The sequence below is a fragment of the Arvicanthis niloticus genome, chromosome 7 (assembly GCF_011762505.2).
Source record: "Arvicanthis niloticus isolate mArvNil1 chromosome 7, mArvNil1.pat.X, whole genome shotgun sequence".
NCBI lineage: Eukaryota > Metazoa > Chordata > Mammalia > Rodentia > Muridae > Arvicanthis > Arvicanthis niloticus.
In genome coordinates this window covers 46,991,524-47,016,437 of record NC_047664.1, presented here as the reverse complement: position 1 = coordinate 47,016,437, position 24,914 = coordinate 46,991,524, and the positions used below count along the sequence as shown (strand labels likewise).

General features: G+C 40.2%; 1 long non-coding RNA gene across 3 annotated transcripts; it reads left to right on the top strand.

Annotated features, from left to right (window-relative positions):
- The first annotated feature begins 5,256 nt into the window (after positions 1 to 5,256).
- LOC143443094 (uncharacterized) lies at positions 5,257 to 24,902 on the top strand. Of its 3 annotated transcripts, XR_013111826.1 has the most exons (6): positions 5,257 to 6,721; positions 9,379 to 9,733; positions 21,073 to 21,132; positions 21,551 to 21,656; positions 22,727 to 22,869; positions 23,240 to 24,902. It is a non-coding gene; the product is annotated as an uncharacterized LOC143443094 (long non-coding RNA). The 3 variants fall into 3 exon arrangements; XR_013111825.1 differs by having other exon boundaries at positions 21,551 to 21,652; positions 22,727 to 24,902; XR_013111824.1 differs by having other exon boundaries at positions 22,727 to 24,902.
- Positions 24,903 to 24,914: the final 12 nt, after the last annotated feature.

The window sequence follows — 24,914 nt, the reverse complement described above, 5'->3', positions numbered from 1 at the left end:
AGGTGGAAGGACTCTGGCAGGTCCACACCCAGGTCCCCAGGAAATGGTCACTCCTTACAGAAACTTTAAATGGCAACCCCACATGGCCACTGTATTTCCAACCAAATCTAATCAGGGCAAGCATAGATCCTGACATATTTCCTGCCTACATATGTTCCACTTATGTCCAATCAGGGGTAAGTGTACAAACTGACAGAGTTCCTGCCCATGTATCTCCTGCCCACATGTGATCAAGCACATCTGGTGCAGATGGTCAAACAAACACAGGAGGAACAGGAACTTCTTAAGTGCAAACAGAATTCTTAACCTGTAAGGTATACTTTCCCTGTTTTTGTTTCCCATTAACTGGCAAGGTGTATTGTTTTTCTTCCTGCTTTGGTCGCTTACTACTCAACCCCCACCCCCTTGAGTTGTATCCTGAGTCAAATACTTGACTCTGTAATGGATACCTGTTTATATTGTGATCTAATAACCATCAGCTTAATGGTACCCAGACAAAAAATTATCATTTAGTTAAAGTATCAATGATGCAAGATCCATCAGTAATTAGCAGAAGGAACAAAGGCCTTGTGATGGGTGATATCAGAGTTATTAGGTATGAGGAGACTGGAACATAGAATGGAGATGAGTCCTTTATTTCATCTCAGGTCTCCTTTTGCAATGATTTTGATTACAGTCAGATTGTCTCTAATGATTCCCAAGTGGTTTATATAGAAACAACAACTTTCTCTTAGGGCCCTACAATACCTCCTTGTTCTGCATAAAGCAGAGTGACTGCCCTATCTTATTGTCGAACTATTTTAGTAAATTAATATACCTGGCGATAGATCTGGGCCCACTTTCCTGGTTTGCCAATGTCAATATAGGTTGCCACTTTGTCCCCTATGACCGGGAGTTTCCTTTTGATCTAACATTTCAATCTGTTGAGGGACAACGGGTTATGTATTATCTTCTGTAACTACTTCCTGCTGAAATCAGGCCATCACTGTCATGGCCCAGAAGCTGTAATGCTAGCTGAAGGCTGAGGAGAATAGAATTCTTAATGTTTAGCTGTCTCTTCTCCTGCACAGATCCTTTGTTTTCTTTTAATTTCCTACTTTTAGCTCTTTGAACTTTTGTTTCAGTTTCTTTAGTATTATTGTCCAAACATGTTGAATTTTTAAGCACTTATTCTTCTGCTCTTATAATTTTGCCAATTTCTTCCTTGTTTTTTTAAATGTTCCCTTAAAATAGAATTTGTCCTTCTTCCTGAATGTAGTAACTTTAATCTTTCTGAAAACTTATTATTATTGCTATTGTTATTTTGTGAGTGTCTGATGTTTGTGTGGGATTCATATTTCACAGAATCCATATGGAGCTCACAGAACAACTTTGAAGTGTTGGTTCTTTCCTCTGACCTTTCTGTGGAGTCTTGAGGTGGAATTCCAGTTGCCAGATGTGAGAACTCAGTGAACACCTTTACGTACTGAGCCATCTAGTTAGCAGTTATCTTGCCAGCTCCTCTTAAAGTTCTTTTTGCTTCCTGTATGTTCTCTATTTCTTTGTTCCTTTAAAGATAAAATGTGTCCATTTGCTTGTTGCAGTGGAGATATTCTTTACAAAACAGCTGATTCTTTGTGGATATTTATACTGAAGAAAATAAAACACTTAAAAATCTATTGTCATGCCAACCTTGAATCAGAACTTTTTGAAGGGTGAGTTTCATTCTTAATTGATTAAGCAAGTAACTATTTCCTTACTGAACTGATTCTCTAATTGTCTAATAGCTATCTGTTGTTGCTCCAAGCTTATCTTTCTTTGATGGAGTTCCAAAATTCCTTAGTCTCCTACTTGATCTTTCTGATATCCTTCTAAGGGTCCACAGAACAAAAGAATATGGGCCTTCCCTTTGAGCATCTTTATTTTGTATCTTCCTCTATGATGTGCTGGGTTTTCTTGATCCAGTATCTTCTGATCCAAGAGTTTCTTTTGTAGCCCTGGACATGAATGGTAACAGAAGAACACTTCTACAGCTTGGAGAACACAAGGTAGAATATAACTGCTTCTTGTGCAATTAGCCTGTTCTTTTATTTCACTATACATACAATGCAGTCATATCTAGAACATCTGATTCCTGATTTTTATCTCATTAGGGGTAGGCTAAAAAATAAGGGATTGGACTAGGTTTTGAGTTAATGAGTTAAGAAAGGCTTCATGTATATTAATTCTGCTATACGTATTGATTTGATGTTTGCCATCCTCTTACTTCAGGCCTAAGTATTGGACTCCTATTCTTTCTATGCCATCCTGAATCTTTTTTCTCAAGCACCAATAAAGTTATAGATACAGTCTTCAAGTTTGCTATTGTTTGGTTCCATGTGTGGCTTCAAGCCTGTTATCTGTGTGTCTTAAGGTCTCTCAAGTTTGAGGCTGGTAAAGTCCATGAAGGCAGATAAGGAATGCGACAGGAATTCATTCTTCATGACTGAGAAAATGCACTATAGCTATCTACTGCCTCTGAGCAGTATCTGGTTCTGGCTTTCCATCGTGGATGATGTAACCTTTATGATAGTCACACTATGGGAGGCCTAAAATGTCTAGCCTAATGGAGGGACTTCAGCCCCAGAACCATACTTTTACCACAGAACTCTTGCTCATTCCTGTCTGTTTTGTTTCTCCTATAGAGGTAATTTCTCCCTCTTTATTCCTGGTGGAACCCATGCATACATAAACATACACACACAATATACATCTATGTATATTTCTCTATTTCTCTTTGTTTAAAACAGAAGAACAAAGTGTAAATGCAATAGGTCATCTTCACAGAAAGTATAAATATATGTTCATTAAAAAATAAGATGGCAATGCAAACAAAAGCCAATGCTGCATAAAACCCATTTCTTTTTACTTGGAACAAAATGAGTATGATTTAACTGCCTCCAATTGAATCGATTAACCAATGTAGCCAGCATGCCTGCATTTCTGTCATCTACAATCTGTCATACATATTAGTTATTGTGAATCAGTGTCACCTCATCAGGCTTTCCTCATAAGGCTTTCCTCAGCTAAGCTCCATCTTTGGTGATGTCCCAATCATAAATGAGCTTGGGTAGACTTGGGTTTTCTTTCTGACTCAGATGTCTTCCCCAAGATGCTGATGCAAACAGAGAAATGTTTGCCTGTTTCTGGGGGTTTTGAGTAATGTTTGGCAGAGAAGCACGCCAGAAGAGGGTTAGAAGGTCATTCTCAATGGACTAGGTGAAGTAGAATGGTCCCTTTGCCACATGTGACTCTCTAGCACTGGAGCACAGCCAGAACCACAGAAGTTTTCCAGAAAGACAAACAGTGAAATTTCATCAAACACTCAGACTTTAATTTGCTTTTTGAAATGTTGCCTTTCACTGGCAGGACTTGTCACTCCTTCTCTATCCTCTCAGCCGCCTCTAAACTGCATGCCTTTTCTTGCTAATAATCTTTTTCTCTGAACTCATCACTGCAATGCGATAAATGTTTGTCAGTCAATGGTAGGTGCAGGGAATACCGTGGTGAGTACCACAGTGTTCTGGCCTCAGTGATCTCCCTGTTTCATGCCAGTACAGACAAACAGTCCAGCCAACCTGGAGACTTAGCACAGGTGGCAATCCATGCTTCAAGCTCTGGCTGCTTTAGCTCACATGCTCAGGGCACTGCTCCCTGTAAGGCCTTAAACAAGATATTTTGCTTCTTTCTCCCTCAGCTCACTTAACTATAAAAAGAATATAATAATAGTACTGTGTGTGTGTGCGTGTGCATGTGTGTGTGTGTGTGTGTGCATGTGTGTGTGTGTGTGTGCATGTGTGTGTATGTGCGCGTGTATGTGTGTGTGTGTGTTTAACAATAAACTATTATGGTTAAATACATTTTAAAATACATTAATATATAGTTTAAATAAACATACTATATTAAATATATTTATACATATTTTATGTATATATACATATATGTACGTGCATAAATATGTATTTAGAAGTATGGATCTTTAAATATACATATAAACATACACATAATATGTGTAGCCAGGCAGGAACCCAGTAGAGTGATTGGGACACCAACCCATGCACAAAATCTTCCACCTAAAATTTCTCCTGTCTACAAGAAATACAGGGACAGGGGATGAAGCAGAACTGAGGGAAGTGTCAAGCAATAATGGGCCCAATTAAAGACCCATCCCATGGGCAAATGCCAATTCCTGATACTAGTAATGATATTCTGCTGTTCTTGAAGATAGGAGTCTAGCATGGTTGTCCTTTGAGAGGCTACACTTAGCAGCTGACTCAAATGAATGTAGACACCCACAGCCAAACAGCTCATAGAGCTCGGGGACTCTTATGGAAGAGTTGGTGGAAGGATTGAGGGCTTCGAAGAGAAAAGGAACTCCACACAAAGACTAACAGAGTCAACTAACCTGGACCCTTGGAGCTTTCAGAGACTGAGCCATCAACCAATGAGCATACACAGGCTGGACATAGGTCCCCCTAAACATATGTAGCAGATGTTCAGGTTGGTCTTCATGTGGGTCCTGAACAACTGGAGCCAGTGCTATCCCAAAAGCTGTTGCCTGTCTGTGGGATATATTCTTCTAGTTGAGTTGCTTTGTCTGGTCTTACTGGGAGAGGATGCACCTAGCCCTGAAGAGATTTGATTTGCCAGGGTAAGGGGATACTCAGGGCATCTTTACCCTCTCAGAGAAGAAGTGGATGGGGGATAGGGGGAGGGACTATAGGAGGGCGTGACCAGAAGGGGGGAAGAGATCAGGATGTCAAGTGAATTTAAAAAATACAAAGAAAGATATATTAATATATAATTTGAATAAATAAATATAACATATTAAATACATTTAGACACTTCCTATATATACATATATGTATACACATATATGTATACATATATATATACACATATATGTATATATAGGAAGTGTCTAAATATATACACTAAATATATATGTATATATAGGAAGTATCTAAATATATATATGTGTATATATATATATATATATATATATATATATTTGGGTGTATGAGTCTTTAAATACACATAGATATGCCACACATACACATCCAAAAATATATTATATATGTATTCACATGTATATATTCATTTGTATTCTTAATATATTATATAAAATGTGCCTTTATTTATGTATACATGTAAGATCATGTATTACATACATATAAATTCTTATATATGTACATATATACATAGATATAAACCATTATACTATGTGGGTTAAATATTATAATATATGTATAAAGAAATAAAAAAATAAGAAGCACATCAGATTTTTTATTTTTCTCTCATATGCTACCTTCTAATAGGAGTTTCCTCTTTCTCCACTTTTCCCAGTTCCATCCCCAACCTCTTCTCTTCCCCAGATCCACTCATTTCCCTTCAGAAAAGAGCAAGCCTCCCAGGGATACCAACCAAACATAGAATACTAATATGCTGCAGTAAGAACAGGCACAAACTCTTATATCAGGGCTGGGTGAGGCAACTCAGCAGGAGAAAAAGGGTTCCAAGAACAGGCACAAAAGTTAGAGACATTCCTATTCTTACTGTTAAGGGGCCCACAAAAACAACATGCTAATAACCATAGCATATTTGCAGAGAACTTAGCACAGATCCGTGCATAATCCATGGGTCCTAGCAGATCCGTGATTGCTGCTTCAGTCTCTGTGAGCTCCTATGAGCGCTGCTTAGTTGATTTGGTAGCCCATGTTCTCTGGCATTTTGACCTACAATTCCTCCCCTTCTTCCATGGGGTTCTCTTTGAAGAAGCACTTCTTAAATGTTAGCATCTATTATCCTGTAAGATACCCATGAAAGGTGAAGAAAACATTGAAGTAGTAACAGGTGCAACAGAACATGAGCTTTAGAGTTAGGCAGGCCTAGATAGATTCAAGCCTTGACCAACAACTTTATCAACTTGCATAATGTTTCATGTGAACTTATTGGTCCATTTGACAATCAATGCTCACATTGTTTAGCTTATTATTATTATTTTTTAATGGTTTTAAAACTAAGTTTTCCCATCTCAAAAGCAAATTTCAAGTTTGGAGAAATGCTTTACTGGTCAAGGGTAGATTACTGCTCTTATGAAAGACCTGGGTTATGCTCACAGCACCCACATAAAAGCTTCTAACCATAACTTGAATTCCAGTAGATCCAATACTCTTTTCTGGCTTCCAGAGGCACCTGGCATACATGTGATACACAGACTTGCATATAGGCAGAATATACTCACAAACTAAAAGTAAATTATTAAAGATAACAAGGATTATTGCTGGTAGAGCAGATTCCTGTAATCACAGTGCTTGGGAGGTAGAAGAAGACCAGAAGTTCAAAGCTATTCTGGTTTACCCAGTGGTCAGACAGAGGTAAATAGACCCTATGCAAACAAACAAACAACTATTATATTTATAGCATGTATTTCTAGATATAATGTTTTACTTTGTGTTGAAAATTATATCTATATCAGTATGAGCTATTATCTATTTGTAATTCCCAGCACAGAAGCATACTATAACGAGTGGTTATTTTTTTAAAACATTTTCATCTCTAGCTCTTTCCATGTATCATTCTGCATTTCTTTCTGTAACTTTCTAGAGCAGGCTCCAGGAAGGAACTGTCCAGATGGGAACTATGACTTCTTATTGTTTTGGCACAGAGAGAGAGAGCAGCTGACTTGTTTTCAGAATGAAAAGTGAGTGTAACATATACATATTCACGTCATTTTATCATTTTTCATACTCTGGTGAGAAGCAGAAGACTCTGCTACAAGTTGGAAAGTCATGGGGTCCCTGAACCCGTACTTGGAGTTCTACTAAGGGAGAAAGCCCATACTACATTCTCACTAAAGAAAGAAAATTTTATTATGTTAATCTACCAAAATATGGGGGAATTCATTAGAGAGCAGAAGAATTGTCAGAATTACTGAGAATGAACAACAGGCAGGGAAAAATTAGAACCTGTCAAAATCAAGCCATTAGAAATGTCTAGTTGTAAGTGCTGTATGTATTTAGAGAAGAGAGAAATGTCCAGTTGAGTTTCCATCAAGGAGAAAAGTTTGCCAAAAGTTGTGAAGGAAAGTTTAGGGGGGATGTCATATGTAGAAGAAGCTTGAGGCAAAGGGGACAATGTCCCATAAAGGGTGGCCTATCTTCTTAATCATAGATGTTGAACCTATAAAAGGGAGTAGGGAGAACCAGAGATGGAGAGTATATAGAATCCAAATTGTGGAGGAACTGAAATGAGAAACAAGTTCTGACTGTATCCCACCAACAGTGAAGAACTGATGTCCTTAGAGAAAGAGCAAGGGAGAACAACTTTGCACCTGACTAAGTTTTATCAGTGAGTGTTATAAAAGATGGACTCAGGGATGGAGTAGCCAGAGACTGGGATGGGAATTAGGCTGACTCTATAGTTTAGAGGTAAGATTGCTAGAACTAGAACCAGAAAACAGCATCTTTAGCTAGAAATGGAAAATACCTGGTATCAAATATGAACTCTTACGTTGTTGATTGATTTAAGTTTTGAAGGCCAGAGAGACCTATCTATGGAAATATAATCTTGGGTTTGTTAGCAGGATTTTGGGAGGATGATTGTGATATTAATAGAATCGAGAGAGGCAGCATGAGGATGGAGGAAGAGATTGGAGATATGGCTCTCTTTTGGCCAATGAGTCCTAGGGATCTGCCCATCCATTCCCCAACACTAGTTTACAAACACATGACTTCTACAGCCATTTATGTTCCTATGTATGTTCTAGGAGATCTAACTCAGCTCTTCATACTTGCTAGGCAAACCCTTATGACCAAGCTACTACTTCAACCTCAAGAGTATATTTTCTTAAGCTTTTTAATAGTCCCTATTGGTTCAGGCTATTAAGAATCACCATAGATGGCACCCCTTTTCCTGGGTCCTCCAGTTAGTTCATTGAAAATTTGACTCTGCTTTTAAAATGTGTCCTGAGTCCAGCTACTTACCATTGTCTACTATTACTGCCTTGGCCTGAGGAATTGCTGTCCAAGTTATGTCTCCTCATGGTAGCTGTGACTGTCATCTCCCTGTCTCCCCTGGGTTGATGTTCACACCCTTAAAATCTGCTCATGTGGTTGGGTTGTAGCTTGAGTGTATCTGTCCACACATGAGAGATATCATGACACTCCTCTGCTAAGCCCTGCTGTGGCTATTTACATAGTCCAGTAAGGGCAATAACCCTCCATGGCTATAGTCCTTCTGAAGGTTCTGCCCCGAGGTTTGCTTCTCCCCTGCTTCCCATTCCTCTCTTTTTCTATGCCTACTTCCTGGGCTTCACTATTAACCATGAATGAAGCAGGCCTGGCTCCTTTCTTATACCCCTGTCTCTAACTATTCTCCCCTTACGTAATTTCTTCTTTCTCTCCATATGTACATGTCCCACCCACCCTCACATCTGCCTTAGTCTCTGCTCATATGAGACTTTCTCAGTGAGGCCTACCTTGATAAGCATACATCAATGCTGTGCTGTATCGAAAAATCTTCTGGCCACCATTCTTTAGACCCCTTTCTCTGCTATACATCTTTCCCTCACAGCACTCAACACTCTACCACACCCTGTAATTTAATTGTCATGATTACTGTCTACCTCCACCCTGCAACACATACACACTCCTTCAGCTCTAAAGCCACTGGTGACCTTGAGGAGAGGGCTTTGACTCCTCCCTGCTGCCCTAAGACTTTTGAACAGTGCCAGACAATTAGTGGATACTTAAAATGCATTGATGCAACTGTCTCCTACTTCAAGGCTACCTTTGTTTTGGTTTTGGTTTCAGACAGGGTATTGCTATAGAACCCCAGGTGCCTCAGTTCAGGGTCCTCTTCTCCCAACTTCCTCCTGGGTGGGACTGCAGGTGTGCATACCTTATCTAGCTCAAGGCTATATTCTTAATTACTAAATTGTCCAGCCAAAGAAGTGAGAGATAAAGTAAATTAATGCCTGGAATGAGTGATGCTTCTAATAGTTTAGGAGTTTGTGGGGGCTGGGTTGTCTCTGCATCATAGGGGTCTGCCTAAAATAGAACAGGTGCATCCTAGAATTAAATTACATCCTGCAGTCACCAATGCTAGGCCCCTGTTACCACATAAAATGCTTCCCTCCGGTTTTGGCCCATAGTGACCACAATTGCTCCTCTTAGCCAAAAAAAGCCCTTTGTCTCTTGGCTGAGGTTCAAATCCCACTGCTTTCAGTGAGACTGGGCAACAAAAAGGAGCTTCAGAGAGAAGGACAACAGTCACTTTCTTCCCCAGGATTCTTCCCAGGCTGCTTAGCCTTCTCCATGCCCCCGTTTTTAAAACCTTTTTGCTTTCTTTGCTTTGCAGGAGTCTAGCTGGCAGCCCAAATTGGTGACTGAGAACTGGCCGTGCAAGAACAGCAGAGCTTCCTGGGGGAAACAGGCCTCATTTTTTTCCTGGAAAAAAAAAAAAAAAAAAGCTATGCTAGAGCTCCAGTGTTCCGGTGAAGTTAAGGAAACCAGTTAGCAACTGCTTGGAACATACAGCAAACCTGTCTGTAGTAAATTAGATGGGGGGACAAAGCCCCACTGACTCCTAATGCTGCCTCCCTCCCTTCATCCCACCCTGCCACCAGCCTTAAGGTAATGTCCTTCAGACTGCACAAGCTGCATTTCAGAGACTTACAGTTCAAGCTTGACACCTAAGAGCTGTGTCCCCTTAGGTAAGTCTCATGGCTTTCTGTCTGAGTTACACAATATTATATGTGACATTACATTAAATCTGTTCCTTCATATTGCTATGAGAAATAAACACACTTTTGTCAGCTTTGTGAAGTTTTCCTTTATTGTCCTTCACAGTTCAGTTTTATGTTATAAAAACTTAGCTCGATGTAGGAGTGTGTGCATGCATGAGGACACGTGCATGTGCACGTACACACAATGCATGTGAAAGCAGATGGAATCTGAGTAAGTGCTGTAGTTAAAACTGACTGTACTGGGGAAAGCAGCTACAAGATAGACAGAGACATTAAATATAGCTCTATGGGTGAGGATTTATTAAGGAATCTGGCTTATGTGATTATGCAGAGATGAACCATAATAGTCCATTGGAAAGCCCGAGACCAGCTGGTGCTGGTAGCCTGGCTTTGTGCCAGTCCAAAGACCTCTGAACCAGAGGAGCTGGTAGTGCTGTTCTGTCTGTGGCCAAAGGTCTTACAGCCCAGAGACCTCAAGTACTGGAGTCCAAAGGCTAGACATCCTGGAGAGCTGTTGTCCAAAGACAAGAAGAGTGTGGGGGAGACGGAGACGCATAGGCACACACAGAGACGGGGTGGAAGGGAGAGGGAGAGGGGGAGGGGGAGGGGGAGGGAGAGAGAATATGAGAGGGGGAGAGAAACAGAGAGAATATGAGAAGAAGAGGAATCTTATGTTTCATGCAGCTCCCAGCCAACTGCATAGTGCGCAGGTGCCCACTGACACCAAGGCAGATCCCTGCCCTCCTATTTCTACCAACTCTCATCCCAATCATGTCCAAAAGCACTTCCACAAATGCACTTCATTAGCAGTCTAGCTAGCTCTTAATCCAGGAAAGTTGACAGCTACAACTTGCTACCATGCAAACAATGGCAGGCCCTGGTTCTGTTGATGCCCTGTGGGTGTATAGGATTTTACTTCCAGGGGAAGTTGGGTGAAGACTGCCCAAGTCCTCTGCCTTGTTGGCAGTATCTCCTCTGTCTGGTTAGTTCAAACTAGAGAAGTGTGTCTGCTGGTTCCTTCCTCCTATACCTTCTAAACAGTTCTTCTGGGAAGTGTAACTTACAGCCATTGGATCTATTGCTTTTAAAGTTTTGGTGCATGTTTAGGGCAGTTACCCTCTGTCCACGTGTGCTTCTTGGGCCCATTAAAGAGCTGGTATTTACAAATGTTTGTTGATTCTTTCTGCTGAAGATATCAAAACAAGCAGATTTCTTTTCCTAGATATACTAGTACCATCTGTGAAGATCTTGCAACAAAATTCACATTTTAAAAATTCTACTTTATGCCAGAGATTTTTCATATACAATTCTCTTAGTGAAGCCTCATTGCGATTTTATGAGGGACAAACCAAACTTTCCCACATTTGTTGTGAGAAATATGAGCAATGGAAAGCTTGATCTATATACTCAAGACATGAAGGCCATGGAGAGTTGGAATTTAAGCTAGGATTTAGACCATTTAAATTCATTAATTTATTAAGTATCAATGCCTGTTTTTAGGAACTGTTCTCAGAGCTTGCCAGTGGTGAAATAAATACAGGTGATTAAAAAAAAAATAAGGCCTACATCATCACCAAAATAATAATAAATAATACAATAATAGATGATATGTGTGAATCAGAATTCATAAGGAATACTGAATTTGTCCAGGGTTCAAAGGAGTAGGAGAATGGGATTTTTGGAAAAAGAATACTCCACGAACAGGGCCACTGGGGGAAAGGGTCCCGTAGCCGATGTACACCTGATAAATATAAATATATGGCCCAGGCAGATGGTGAGAAGCAATAAGCACACTTAGCAGGGCAGGTCACAGAGGCCCAGAGCAGACCCTTCAAAAACCCTGTAAGGAATGTGGCTTCCCCCTGAGTGATTCCAGAACCTGACAGCAGGATTTTGAGCAGATGGATAGTATGAACTGACTCATGCTGCTACTGGTTCTCAGGCTGCTTAGAGAAGATGAGGCTGAAGGGGGGTAAAGATCAAAGACAGACAAATCAGTTGAAAGTTGGCAGCAGTACTCCAGGAAGGAGAGGCTGGCTGCCTAGATATTGGAGTGGTAGCCAGGGTGCTACCTATTCTGTGAGATCTCATCTGCATCTAACTGTCCCTGATGCCTGTGATCACATCTACTTTGAGGGTAGATAGACTTTTATAGACTCTCTGATATTTGGTTTCTCATGTGCAATGGCCTTTTCTTTCTCCCCTCTGCCCAGTTGGCTCACACTCTAATGCTCTCTCCAGATGCTTTACATATCCACCCCATGCTTCTCTGCAAACTTCCTACCACATGCTCCTTCTATGGCCTTCTTTGTGTTCAAACCTTAGTGAACCTACAGCTCTCTCTTGTCTCCCTGACCAGGCTACTGTTGTGATATTCTTAGATACATTTTCCCCCTAATATATTTTAGGGTATAAGACCAAAGGTCAAAGTGTACTAGCTAATGTATGAGTTTGGAATGGAATGAGTCTCTCTCCTATTCACTGCAAAGACAAGAGGGTGATAAAATGACACCCAGTGTCCTTGTCTACTAACTGGTCAGAATTAATGATTGTGTCAAAAAGTTGCCATATTGTTCAGAAAAAACTTCATGCAAGAATTTGTGCTACAACCAGAGAAGGTGACAGAGATCAGGGTGGTAAAGAAGTATTTTCAGTGCACACTTTCATGCCAAGCTCCCTCTTAGCTAACAGTATATTGTGAAATCCTTGTGCAGGTACTAGCATTTCTGGTTTATGGATGAAGAAAAAGATGGTTAAGTGACTGCCCTGCCTGTCTCCTACCTAAGCCCCCAAATGAAGAATGTTTGACCTCTGGTGAAGACAACAGATTCCTTGTTTTAATACAACAAATATAAAACAATAAAAAGAAACCTGTTTTTTTTTCAGGCCTAGACATGAGTGAGTCAATGAGTCAAACAGCAATGTCTCCAGAGTATTCGTTGGTGCCAGGCTGTAAGATGGATGTATCCCAGATGGGCTTTCCCACAGCCTATGCTGGGAGCTTCCCCTGGCCCACATAGGGAAGGGGTGTGGGAATGCTTTCCCATGACACGCAAGTACAGCTAAGCATGTGACTTGGGGCTGGAAAGAGATTTACAGCAAGTAACCTGGCAATGGAATGGCCCAGTCTAGCCAGAAATGGCATGCTAGAACAAAAGCCCCATCTCAGGATGAAGCAGCCAGTTTTCTTTGCATGTGGTTAGATAGTCTTTGGGCTCCTAATGAGGTGCAGAATACATGACTGCTGGCTCATAGCTGGGTGCAAGACTGTACCAATCAGGTGCCTTATTCCTAACTGCAAGACTAAGGTAGAAGACCATTAGTGGCTGCCTTGCACCCCATTAACCCTTTATACATTGTCAGTGATCTTACCTCAACAGAATGTATATTCTCTTGCCAGAATCTGAAAAGGGGTCTGAGAAATTGGCTATTTAAAGCTAAGTCCCCTTTGTATTTATCTACTATAAGGACTTTCTACAAGATTGCATAGGGGAACCCATATTGGCTAATTTTATGTGCAACTTCGATGAGACTGTAGAGATGAATTATTTGGGCAAATAGCCATTTAGATATATCAGTAAATATATTTTTGAAAAAAAATATGTAGTATACGCATACACACATATATATGTGTATGTATATACATCAACACATAAACATACACATATGTATATGCATCATATAAATCATATACAAATATGCATATACATATGCAATGGTCAGTTTATTTGAAATATAGTAGATGTAATATGCTATGTAATGTTATGGGAGTGCCTTGCCTAATCAGGTGAAGCTCCCAACAGCAATGGCTAAGGTTTTGAGTAAGGGAATTCTGCTTTCAGACAGTACCATAGAAATCCTGCCTTTCCTTCTCTCAGACTGAAGCTACAGCATCAGCTCTTACATGAATCTCCAACCTGCCTGCTGGCCATAGATTTGAACTCAACAACTCCCACACTGGTATGAGCCAGTTGCTTAAAATCTATCCTTTCTCTGTCTCTGTCTCTGTCTCTGTCTGTCTCTGTCTGTCTCTCTGTGTGTGTGTGTGTATGTATGTATAGATGTGCATACATATACAGATCATACACATATACATGGATGTCCCCATTTGAACCATTGTAACAGTCTGGAGACTATGAAAGCTTTCTCTCAGGATTCCTCATATGCACAAATCACCCATGCTGGAGTCACACCTGGAAACAGTGTGAAATACCGAGTCAGGAAGAAAGATGAGGTTAGAGTGTGAGGCCAAGCTTTGCACTGATGAGCTGCACCTCTGGGGCTGTGGCCCCAGAGAACAATTCAGTCTCATCTCTGCATCTGGTTCTTTCATCTAGATTCCCAGCTGAGATGATGGGACTGCCTAAGGTGTTTGAAACACAGGATGAGTAATCCTGTAGAAATAATTAACCCACCATCCAATAGCTCACCCATCCATCCTCCAGTAAACATCTAGGACCCACATCTACCAGCTCTTGTCCTGAGTGATGCCAGGGGAAAGCACATGGATGCACACACTGGAGGTCTGTGGCCAGGGTAGAGTCTTACCCATGAGAACTATAACGGGAAAGCCTAAGCCTTTCTCTAGACAGCTTCAACCTTGTAACTGTATCTGTTCACTCTGACCTTTTCCCTTGGGCATATGATCTGTCCCTTTGTGACTGGCCATGGTTTCCGTCCTTGGCTATATGCCATCCTACTTGATCCTGAATTTCACGGCCTTGGAATTTATTGTCCTTTGATGATTTTTTTCCACCTCTCATTTCACCTCAGAGTCATGACTGTCAGAGGAAACAGATGCTTATTCATCTCCCACCCAACTTAGACAATCTAATCATGACTATTTCTTCAAGGATTCCTCCTTCAAAACTCCTCAATCTCAACTGTCTTGAGGTCTGTCTATATCCTGGAAGCTCACACACAGTTTTGGGATACAAGCATCTTGACAGATTCACCTGCAATCCTCAATCCCTAGTGTGACCACTGCTCCTCACCCTGTTCTAGGACTTACCCGTATGCCACCTTGTCTACCAAAACCTGAAGGTTGTAGCACAAACCAACCTTTTTGTTTTTACTTTCTTTCAGAATATGATTTCCCATCTCCCCTTTGCTAAAGAGATGGAGATGAACATGCAATCGGAAACCAAAATAGTTCAGGCGGTATCATGATGGGTCAGCTGCTGTGTTCAGCACAGCCTCTCAGGTCTGCACCAGCGACTGGCTCAGGATTAGGACACACTTCCTGATAGAGAGGTGTGTAATGTGAGTGCTGAGTGCTTAAGAGGGGTCAGTGGGTGCTCTGGGGTGGGGAAGAACCTTTTGGGCACAGGGAATATCAAATGTTGTGGTAGGACATTTGGTTGTGGTACAACAATCAAGGCATTGGTCCAGCAAGCCTTATATGATGGAGAGGATAGAATAGGAAGGTCAGAAGGTTAAGCCAGAGCTGGTTCTCATCCTGTAGTATTTCCAGTCCTACAAACAGCTACCCAGACGGCCACCACTTCCTCAAAGAACAGAGCCCTCCTTTCTGGTTGAAACCTCTAGGTTCCCAGGCAGGTGGTTCGTTTATGCCGGAAATACTCCACACTACTCCCTTTTTGACTGGCCTCAAATAATAAGCCGGATCCCGGAAATTTGCATTGCAAAATCCTACCGATAGTCATACTTTCCTCTCTGCAAACACTTACATATGAGGAACAAGTGGCCAATGACCAGTAGTGCGCTTCATGGTGGTTGACTTGATTCTTCTGGCCTGTTTTCTGTGTCCAGTTTTACTTTATTTTACTAATTTTAAATTAGGTTTTAAAAGATTATATTTAACTCATGTTTTTAAAAGTTCTCTAGACAAGAGATCCTGGGTTTGATTTCTAGATCTCCCCATGTGACATTCCTCTGCAAGTGAAAGTAATGTTTCGGGTAGAGGCCATAATAGGACACAGTAATGCCATACACTGAGGTCTCACGCACTAGGTGGTTTTTCTGCTTTTGACTATGAGTGTTATCTTTTGTCAACCTAAATCATTTGGCTTTTTGTGTGTTTTTTAATTTGGAAAAGGAAAGAAAACTCAGCAATATTGTGATGTGGCTGCAGAATTCCCTGTTGGCTGAGGGTTTCAGAAAGCTGTGTATCCACCATAGAATATCCTTTGTTTCTAAGCATCTGCATCTGTCCTTCGAGTAGGCTGTCAGTGAGGCAATCATGTCCTGCACTTTTAGGCAGCCTGGGAATTGAGGGACAATTTGGCCTCTTTGTCATTTTCAAAAATCAAATATGCCCAGGGACCGAGTTCCAACAGCAGCTGTTTTTGCTTTATGTTTTATTTAAAAACATTTAATTTTGTCTCTCTTATGTTTCTAATGATTTTTCCCTCTTGGTAGTGCAATCTGTACACATATATAAAGTATCCTCAATGTATACAAACTGGTCATTCATTATTAGGTTTTTAACTTTTCATATTTGATACATTAAATGATATTTGATATCAAACTATATTTGATACATTAAAATGATCAGTAATTGTTATAATTTTATTGAAATGTAATAGCAACTATACAATGAATACTATGTATCAATTTATCATTTTGTGGCAAGCTTTCATTACATGGTTTATGTATATTTTATCACTGACTTTACTAAATTCTTATGAAGCAGACATGGGCCCTAATATCTCTTTATAGAGTCTCGGTGAGAGGATTCACTCAGTAAGTGACTTGTCCAAGGGTTTATTACCAATGAACTTCTAAGCTCAAATTTAAGCAGATATGTTTGATTCCTCATAATATAGACCAAATGCCATCTGTGTTATAAGTATAGGTGGTCCCCAACTTTTGATGTTTTGATGGCTGTTAGTTTAAAAGGATGTGAGGTTGTGTCATCGAGGAAGGAAATTCTGTTCACTGAATTTTCTTATTAAAATGAGGATTAACTGGTGTGACTAACTAAAGCCTTAATTGCCTACTCTCAATATTAGATATCCAGATGGTCCTCATGTTATGATGGCTCAGTTTTATGATGATGAAAAACTGATACACATCCAGTTGGAACTATATGGTGAATCACCCATTTTGATAATTCCCAGGCTTTCATGTGGAACAACTATTGTCTACTTTCACATAACATTCAGTAATTTGCATGAGATATTTACAATGCTTTTTTATTTAAAAGATAATGTTTGTGTTAGACAATTTTTTGAAGATTGTTCTAAGTGTTCTGGTTGTGATTAAAGAAGACCAACCTTAGCTTTGATGTTGGGAAGATTAAGGGTATTTCATGCATTTTTATGTGCTTAGTACTAATTTCTGGCATGTCAGTCAATTGTTTCCTCACTCATCTGTATCTCTAGGCCCTGAAATATATTTTTTTTATTGTATTTTGAACTTAGGATGCATTTATACAAGCATAAACCCTTCATCCACGGGGAGCAACTGTTTTTGTATATGAACTTACTAGCTGTAAGACATCAATGGTACCGTGTGTGTGTGTGTGTGTGTGTGTGTGTGTGTGTGTGTGTGTGTACTGTTATTCTTCCATCTTTAAGGCTTTTTGCTCCATCTGCTGATTGGCTAACCTTGCTGTCATTTGTGGAATGTGATCTGAAAGCAAGTGCCATTGGATCTCCTATGTTAAATGAACTTGAGAGCTCTCAGCCCAACCGTGGGCTGAGCACCAGATCCTGGTGCCAGACAACTTGGGACTTGGGTGTCTTGCTCTCTTTACTGACCTCATTTCCTTGGGCAAGTCTCCAAGCTTCTCTGAGTTTCAGTTTCTTCCTCTCAGCTAGTTGATGCTAAAGGGTTGGAGGCCTAGTTGTCTGCAAAGGTGACTATATAGATTAAAGTTAAGAAGGAAACAGGAGTTACTAGCAGTTTATAGGACAGGTGCTTCCCACAGTGTTCTCTAGGCTGCAGGTCCTCTTTGTCACTATTTCCTCTCCAGAAAAGGTAATAAAATAGGAATCACTGGGAGTCAACCTCAGGCAAACAAAAGCTGGAGTGATCATCTGGAGTGGCAAATCCCCAAGAACATTTGTGGGAGGATTGGGGGGACGGGTATGTCTTTGGTGAAACACACCAGGGCACCATCATCATATCTCTGGCACTGCCTCTACTTCTTCTGAACCTGCTGTTGTCACTCATTCACATCAGTATCCCAGCCATCCACTTGCACTATTGCTACCTCATACTTTTTGTGTCTCCTATCTACCAGCTTCGCTTGGTTAATTTTGTCTTTATTCTTACTGATTTCCTTCGCAGGCTCTACTCTCAGAATTATGGTGTAGACTGGTGGTGGTGGGCTGGCAATGTGTAATGTTTAACTTCCTCAGACATTTCTGTGGACATGTTGAAGTCTACAGCTTGTGACAAGCCTTCTAACAAATGCCATTTGTTTAACTCTCATCTTACAAATGTTGTTGGCTTTCTAATAAGCTGGGGTGGGGGATGGGTGTGAATTAAGTTGAGTATAGATAAATACAATCTAGGAAATAGTTGATACACAAGAGAACTGTTGAAAGTGTAAAATTGGATTTCAGAGACAGGAAATGTCAAGTCCAGTGGGGAGCCAATAAGGATTTATGGCACAAGTAGCACGAATTGAATTGAGTCTGAATTTGGAGGGGTAGAAATAGGGAAGGAGTCCAAGAAGCAAAGAACGGAAGTGTGAAAGAAGGTTTGGTCTGGAAGAATTAGGAGTAGCAGCGAAGTTTGAAAAGCAGTGACGTTTTCATTTTGTTAGAGTAGAAGAAATGTGAACATGGATGACGAATGACCAAGAACTTGACCTCAAGATAAGATGGTAGGTATAACCACACGGCTTTTCTTTGGTGAAAATATAAATGAAACATAAACTATAAGGCTTGATGTATATCATTACATGGATCTGTTGGAATAGAATATCGCAAACTCAACAGAATGAGATTTTGCTAAGTCAATTAAATGGGTGCTTGACTTTCTCCCTTCTTGAAAACAGACAATGACACTATTAGTATTGATTTTTTTTCTTGCATTGAATACTGCCACCAAGATGGAACAGATCATTGATAAGAATAAGGCTGGAAAGACTCTGGGTGAATTCCCCATTTCCTTAAGGAATGACCTGAGGCAAGTCATTTTCTTTGTCATTCTTAGTCCAGCCCTCAAGTCTGTAATCTTGCAGAGTAGATAGTTATTTGACAGCTGGTCTCCCAGCCTTTCTGAGTCTATAATCACATACACTAGACCTCTTCGGCTTCATTTCCGATGAAATCATTTGTTATTTGAGTACTGGCAAAGAGAAAGGCACTCTATGCTGTTGGCGTGAATAATCTTCCTTATGAAGAAGTCTCTGCTGGAAGCAGTGCTCAGATTCATGTGTTATAAGGGATGAGAATTCTGGTTGATTGAATTTTCTTGTTAGAGATGAAGATTAATTAGCATATGACCTATTTAAACCCTTGCTGTTAGCAACACATGTCAGGTACGTAGAACATTTTTCGTGTAAGAAACCTAAGTCCTAAATGGGGAAAATAAGATCTAAGTGCCTATGTGTATAAACCTCTGTGATATTGTCATTAAGCCCTGTGATAGTAATAACAGCTGTCACTCACTGAATATTTATTGGCAGCCAGGTACTTTCCCAAAAGTTTTACATGCATCATTCTTCTTAAGATTTACAAAGACCATAAAAGCTATGCAGAATATTGCTACCTATAGTATGTGCAGCTTAACCCTCCAGAAAAGATGTTGATTCCTAATCCCTGAGAACCTGGGAATGTTTATTTACTTAGATAAAAGAGTCTTTGCAAATGTGATTAAGCTAAAGATCTTGAGATGAGCCAATTATCCTAGATTACTGAAGTGACGCCAATATCTAAGGAAAACTGTCATTGTAAAAGACACAGAGTAGAGTAGGATGCCCCATGATCACCACAGAAAGTGGAGTGGTGCCACCACAGAGCTGAAATGTCATGAGCCACTGGAAGCTGGGAACATAGGACCTGCTCCAGGGTTTAGAGGGGAGTATGGTCCTCCTATCTTCTCAATATAAGACTTGGGCATCTAGAAGTGTGACGGCATACGTTTTTATACTCTTTTAAGCAGCCTAGTTTGTTTTATCTTGCAACAGCCCCAGAAGCAACTACTACATATTCCTTTACACATATATGAATAAGGTATAGAAGAATCAATTAGCTTGTCTCTGTCAGAATGCAAAACTAGTAACCCAGACACCCTTAGAATTTGCTTTTAAACTTAGTAAAATACTACACCCTGTATCTGTCTCTGCCTTCAAAGAAGTACACAGACAGCTGAAGGTGGGGGACATGCAGCCTAGCTTATAGTTAACAATCAGGAATAGTATCCTAGAATAGTTGATACTGTTCTGAGTTTTAATGATAATGGTGATGATGGTGATGGTGATAATGATGATGATGATGATGATGATGATGATGATGATGTATTTTCTAGAGTTTAAAGTGAAGAAAATTTCCTAAGCAGAGCAAGCCACCATAGAGGGGAAAATAAAACAAGAAGCTTTAGAGAGTTGAAGATGGTGGCATGGATCTAAAAGTTTCTGGAAAAGAAATGAAAGGTGACACAGGATGCATATGTGAAAACGAGCTAGTGGTAGATCATCTGTGCCCAAGAAGAGATAATGAATTCTGTGGCCCAGTCTGATCATACAGATCTCTTAAAGGTTTGCTGTGGAAGGCACTGTGGAGGCTGGTTAGAGTGGACTGAGACTAGAGGCAGTCTCCCTGGAGTCAGGACTGTGATAGACATAGCAGAGTCAGCCATGCCTATGTACAGGAGAAAGCAGCTTTGCGAGACACTTTATGGAGGTAACCTGAGCGAGATGCAAGGACCAGTGGATGTCAAGGGCAAAGGTAAGGAAGGAGGGGCATAGGCTGCATTGGAGACTTTCAGCTCCGAGAACTGGGTTGATGGTAATGTCATATGGTTAGTGATGGTATGTGCGATCTTTTTGTTCTGTAGGTTTACACATTTATGTGTTAATCATGACTTTGTGAATTGAAGCTTATAAGGCATGCTACACACTGAGAGAAGGAAGCGGTGACTGATCTACCTCTGTACTGCAGACAGGATATCTATTCACATTTCCTAAGTGAGGCAGCCATGCTAAGATAATTTGATAACTGAATGTCTCGGGATCAATGTCTTATAACCTCTAACCTCAGACTCTAGCTTTCTTCTTGCTGCTTCCTGGACAGACAGACAGGATGCTATCTCTTTATATTTGACCTTTTCCATTTATTAGCCATCTGACCTTTGAAAATTTGCTTAACCACTCTGTATCTTGATTTCAGCAGCTGTCAAAGGGGGACGAAAATTACAGTGCCTGCTCTCATTATCTCAGACAAAAGCCTGTGAGTAAAATCTCTGAAAAAGGCTTAGAAAATATGAGTGATTATTTTTATGGCAAGCCCCAGATTTTCCCCTGCAATTGAGTTTACTGAACGAGTCCCTGAGTTCATTCAGAAAGTTTTCCTGTGACTTGCTGATTTTTCCTAACATGTCTATCATATGAGTTCAGTAGTAAGTGTAGACTCAAAAGTCTAGTGTTACTTAAATCTGCCTAGCTAGGAAGGGAGAACAGATCATATGGCGGGGGAGAGTAGAGAGAGGTGGGCAAGAAAGAACAGTAAGGAGAGGGGATATGGTAGAAGCATGGGGGAAGCACAGATGTCAATACTACAATAGAAGCATTATATGTAACTTATATGATTGGATAACTTTGCTTTAAAAGCTGAACATTTCTAACTGCTATGCTTTTCTTGTGTACAGTTTTATGGCCAGACTGGACTGAATGCCTTCTTGATTCTCCTGCCATAACTTCTCAATGCTGGGATTTTAAACCTATTTCTCCATATCCAGGCTAAAGAATAAGTAAGTAAGTAAGTAAGTAAGCAAGCAAGCAAGCAAGCAAGCAAGCAAGCAAGTAAAGAAAGGAATATATAAACAAATACATATTTCTATCTAAGTAATTTCAATTACTTATCAAATATGCTTTTCTATGATTGTACCAAAAAACTTACTCCATTGGCATTGGCATTTTACTGTCCTTGTGACCCCCAGACAGAAGGTGTTTGGAGAGAGACACATGTTACCCTAAACTTAAAACTGATGCTAGAAGAAGCTTGTGACCCCTTAAGATTCATGAGCTAGGTTTGGTTCATGTTACAATTCCGTAGCTAGGCGTAGATGACAGATCATCTTGCAAACCCTGGAATATAGCACAGCAATGTCTTCAGTGAAGAAAATTTTGAATATTTCTCATCTTATAGAACTACATCTCTCCACTGCAAAAAAACAAAAAACAAAAAAACAAAAAAACAAAAACAAAAAAAAAAAAACCCCAAAAAACATAAACAAAAACAAAAAAACATAAACCAAACCAAACCAAACCAAACCAAACCAAACCAAACCAAACCAAACCAAACCAAACCAAACCAAAGCCTCAGGGTAGGAGGAAAATCAGGAGCACTCCATGTGGAACGGGCATAGATACACACAATGCAAAGTAATGCCATCTTGGATCTGTCTCTTTAAAACAATGCACAACGCTGTGGCAAATCAAAAATGAAGAAATGGTGAGCGGACAGTTGTGTAATTAACAAAACACATCTTTTCTCAGAGGGGAGTTACTATCTATATTTCACAACTCTGCTGAAGTCTCTACAAGGGTGATAGATTTAGTTGGGCATTGTGGGAGGAATACCGCCCTGGGAACCAGGTTAAACTCCTTCTCTGTCTTAAGCTCTTAAGCTAATTGGCACTGAGCTTTATTACATACAACTGTGAGAGCCCTGGGAAACGTTCAGTGTGTGGGAGTGGGGTCGAAGAGGGGAGAAGGGGGCGGGAACCTTCAGCCCAGCTCAACACAAAAGACGTATGCTTTGGAGTAGATCAGCACAATATTTTAAAATATTCTAATTGGCTTTCTTTTCTTGATTTTTCCAGATTTGAACCAACTACCGAGGCCAACCTCATGTTAGAGTTAAGGCCTACGGGTACGGCCACTGTTACTGGTTCACAATGATTTGATTACTTACAGAAAAGAGAGATGGTTTCAGAAGAGAATAGGCGCTGTACAAACAAGAACAGTATGTGCATGTCCCATCTTTCTTACCTTACCAATCTTGCATGACGGAGACCACATCTCCCCACTGGAGTCCCATCCTGTCCACTCTTTGTTATTGAGGACTCGGATTCCACCTCATCCTCCCCCTTGCATCTTCTCTGGTGGCTGTGATCCATAAAGACCATTTTCTCTGAAACAGCGCAGCGCTTTACGGATCACCAGCCTACTCCAGCCAGTGGAATTTGAATCTCACATAGTCGTGTTTCCAGGCCATTTGCTTCCTTTAATGTCCTTCTCATTTCTTTCCCCTTCTGCCTCCCCATTACTAACTTAGCTCAGACTTTCATTTCTTCTCACTTGGATGATCAGATATTTTCATAACTTTCTTCCAGTGATCCAATTTTCTTCAGAAGAATCATTCCAAAGGCACAAAGCTCTGACCATGACAACACCCCATTTATACCAGAAAGGTACAGTGGAGAGAGCTGACAGAGACTGGAACCCACTATGTGTTTAGAGCCCCTTTCTGAAAAGCAGACCTTGTCCAAAAGATCTGACAAGAAGCATTTTGGCAAGGTCAAAACCAACTGGCCAATACTTTAGTACACGTGCTAATAGGACATAACAGTGGGAAGCTTCCAGAACTGCACTGAGGTGAATTGAGGTAATGATAAAGTAGCTATCAAAACAAATGAGAACTTCCTGGGACTGTTGTTGCCCTAGGGTAGCTATGAACGCAGCCTAGCACAAAATCATAAACTTACTTAAAACATTGCCTTCTTTTTTTGTATTTGAAATGTAATGTTCAGAAGTATGAACTTTGGTGGATGACAACATCATGTTGCAATGTTGAAAGGTTGGTCGCGTGCCTGGAGGAAACACACAATTTCATACAAGTGGTCTTTGAAATCCTAGTCAGTGTTGCACCGGTGTGAACTGTTTGTAAAGAAAGAGATCTAGCTGCCAGCTGGTGGTATGGTATGCCTTTATCATGTTCTAATACACACACACACACACACACACACACACACACACACACACACACTCCTCAAGAACAAAATGACTATAGACTGAGCATCATAGACTACAAAAGACACATGGGGATTATGTTAGCAGAAGTGGATGGGGTAAAAAGAAAAAAATGTCTTTCTTGAGTTTTATAGGTTCCAATGCATCCAGACATATGTTTTTTTGTTCAGTAAGTGCTCAAAGAAGGTTTACTGTATTAAGTATCAACACATTCAACTGAACTATGTTGCCTGGCCTCATGGAAACTAGAGAAAAATAACCAGAATCTTGAGGGAATAAGGAATAGGTTGGCAGTCAAAAATATGTTTTGAGTTCATCTGATTTTGCTATCTTGCCCATTAAAGAAAATACCTCCTTACATGTTTTCTTTCTCTCCATATTATGTCCCTGATTTTTTTTTCTGTAAAGTTCTCAATAATAGAAATGAGTACAAATGAAGATTTCATATTTCAAGAAACAAAAGAGCCAAGCGGTATGTGTGTGTGTGTGTGTGTGTTACTGGTGCATGTTCAAATGTGTGTCCTTTATTTGGCTTCCTGTTCTGCAACATATCAGTTTGATATATACTGTCTGTACCATAAAGAACAGGAAGAGATTGCTTAGGGATATTTTCTTGGTAAAACACCATGGGATTGTAAGCTTAGGAAGAATTGAGTTTTTATTACAATTTCTCCCAACAATTCCAAAAATCTAACTTGTGGGCAAATGTGACCTACTAATCCCTTGATAAGGGACATGATGATAGGTTTGGTTCAGCACCGCAACCTGTCCTCTCACATACCCACCATCATTACATAATCTATTCTCCCAGATCCCTTAATGTCCCCATTAAGGACACAGATGATGCATATGGGCCTATGGTCATCTAATTTCATTTTCTTTTGACCTTCAACCTTCACAAAAGGATTGCATAGATACTTTGTAGACTGAATAAGCACTTCACAATCTTTCTCAACCTGTGGTCTCCCATCTGATGTTGACATTGTCACACTAATTATATCTTTAGCATCAATTCAATAAAAAGCTGCAACAAGCCAA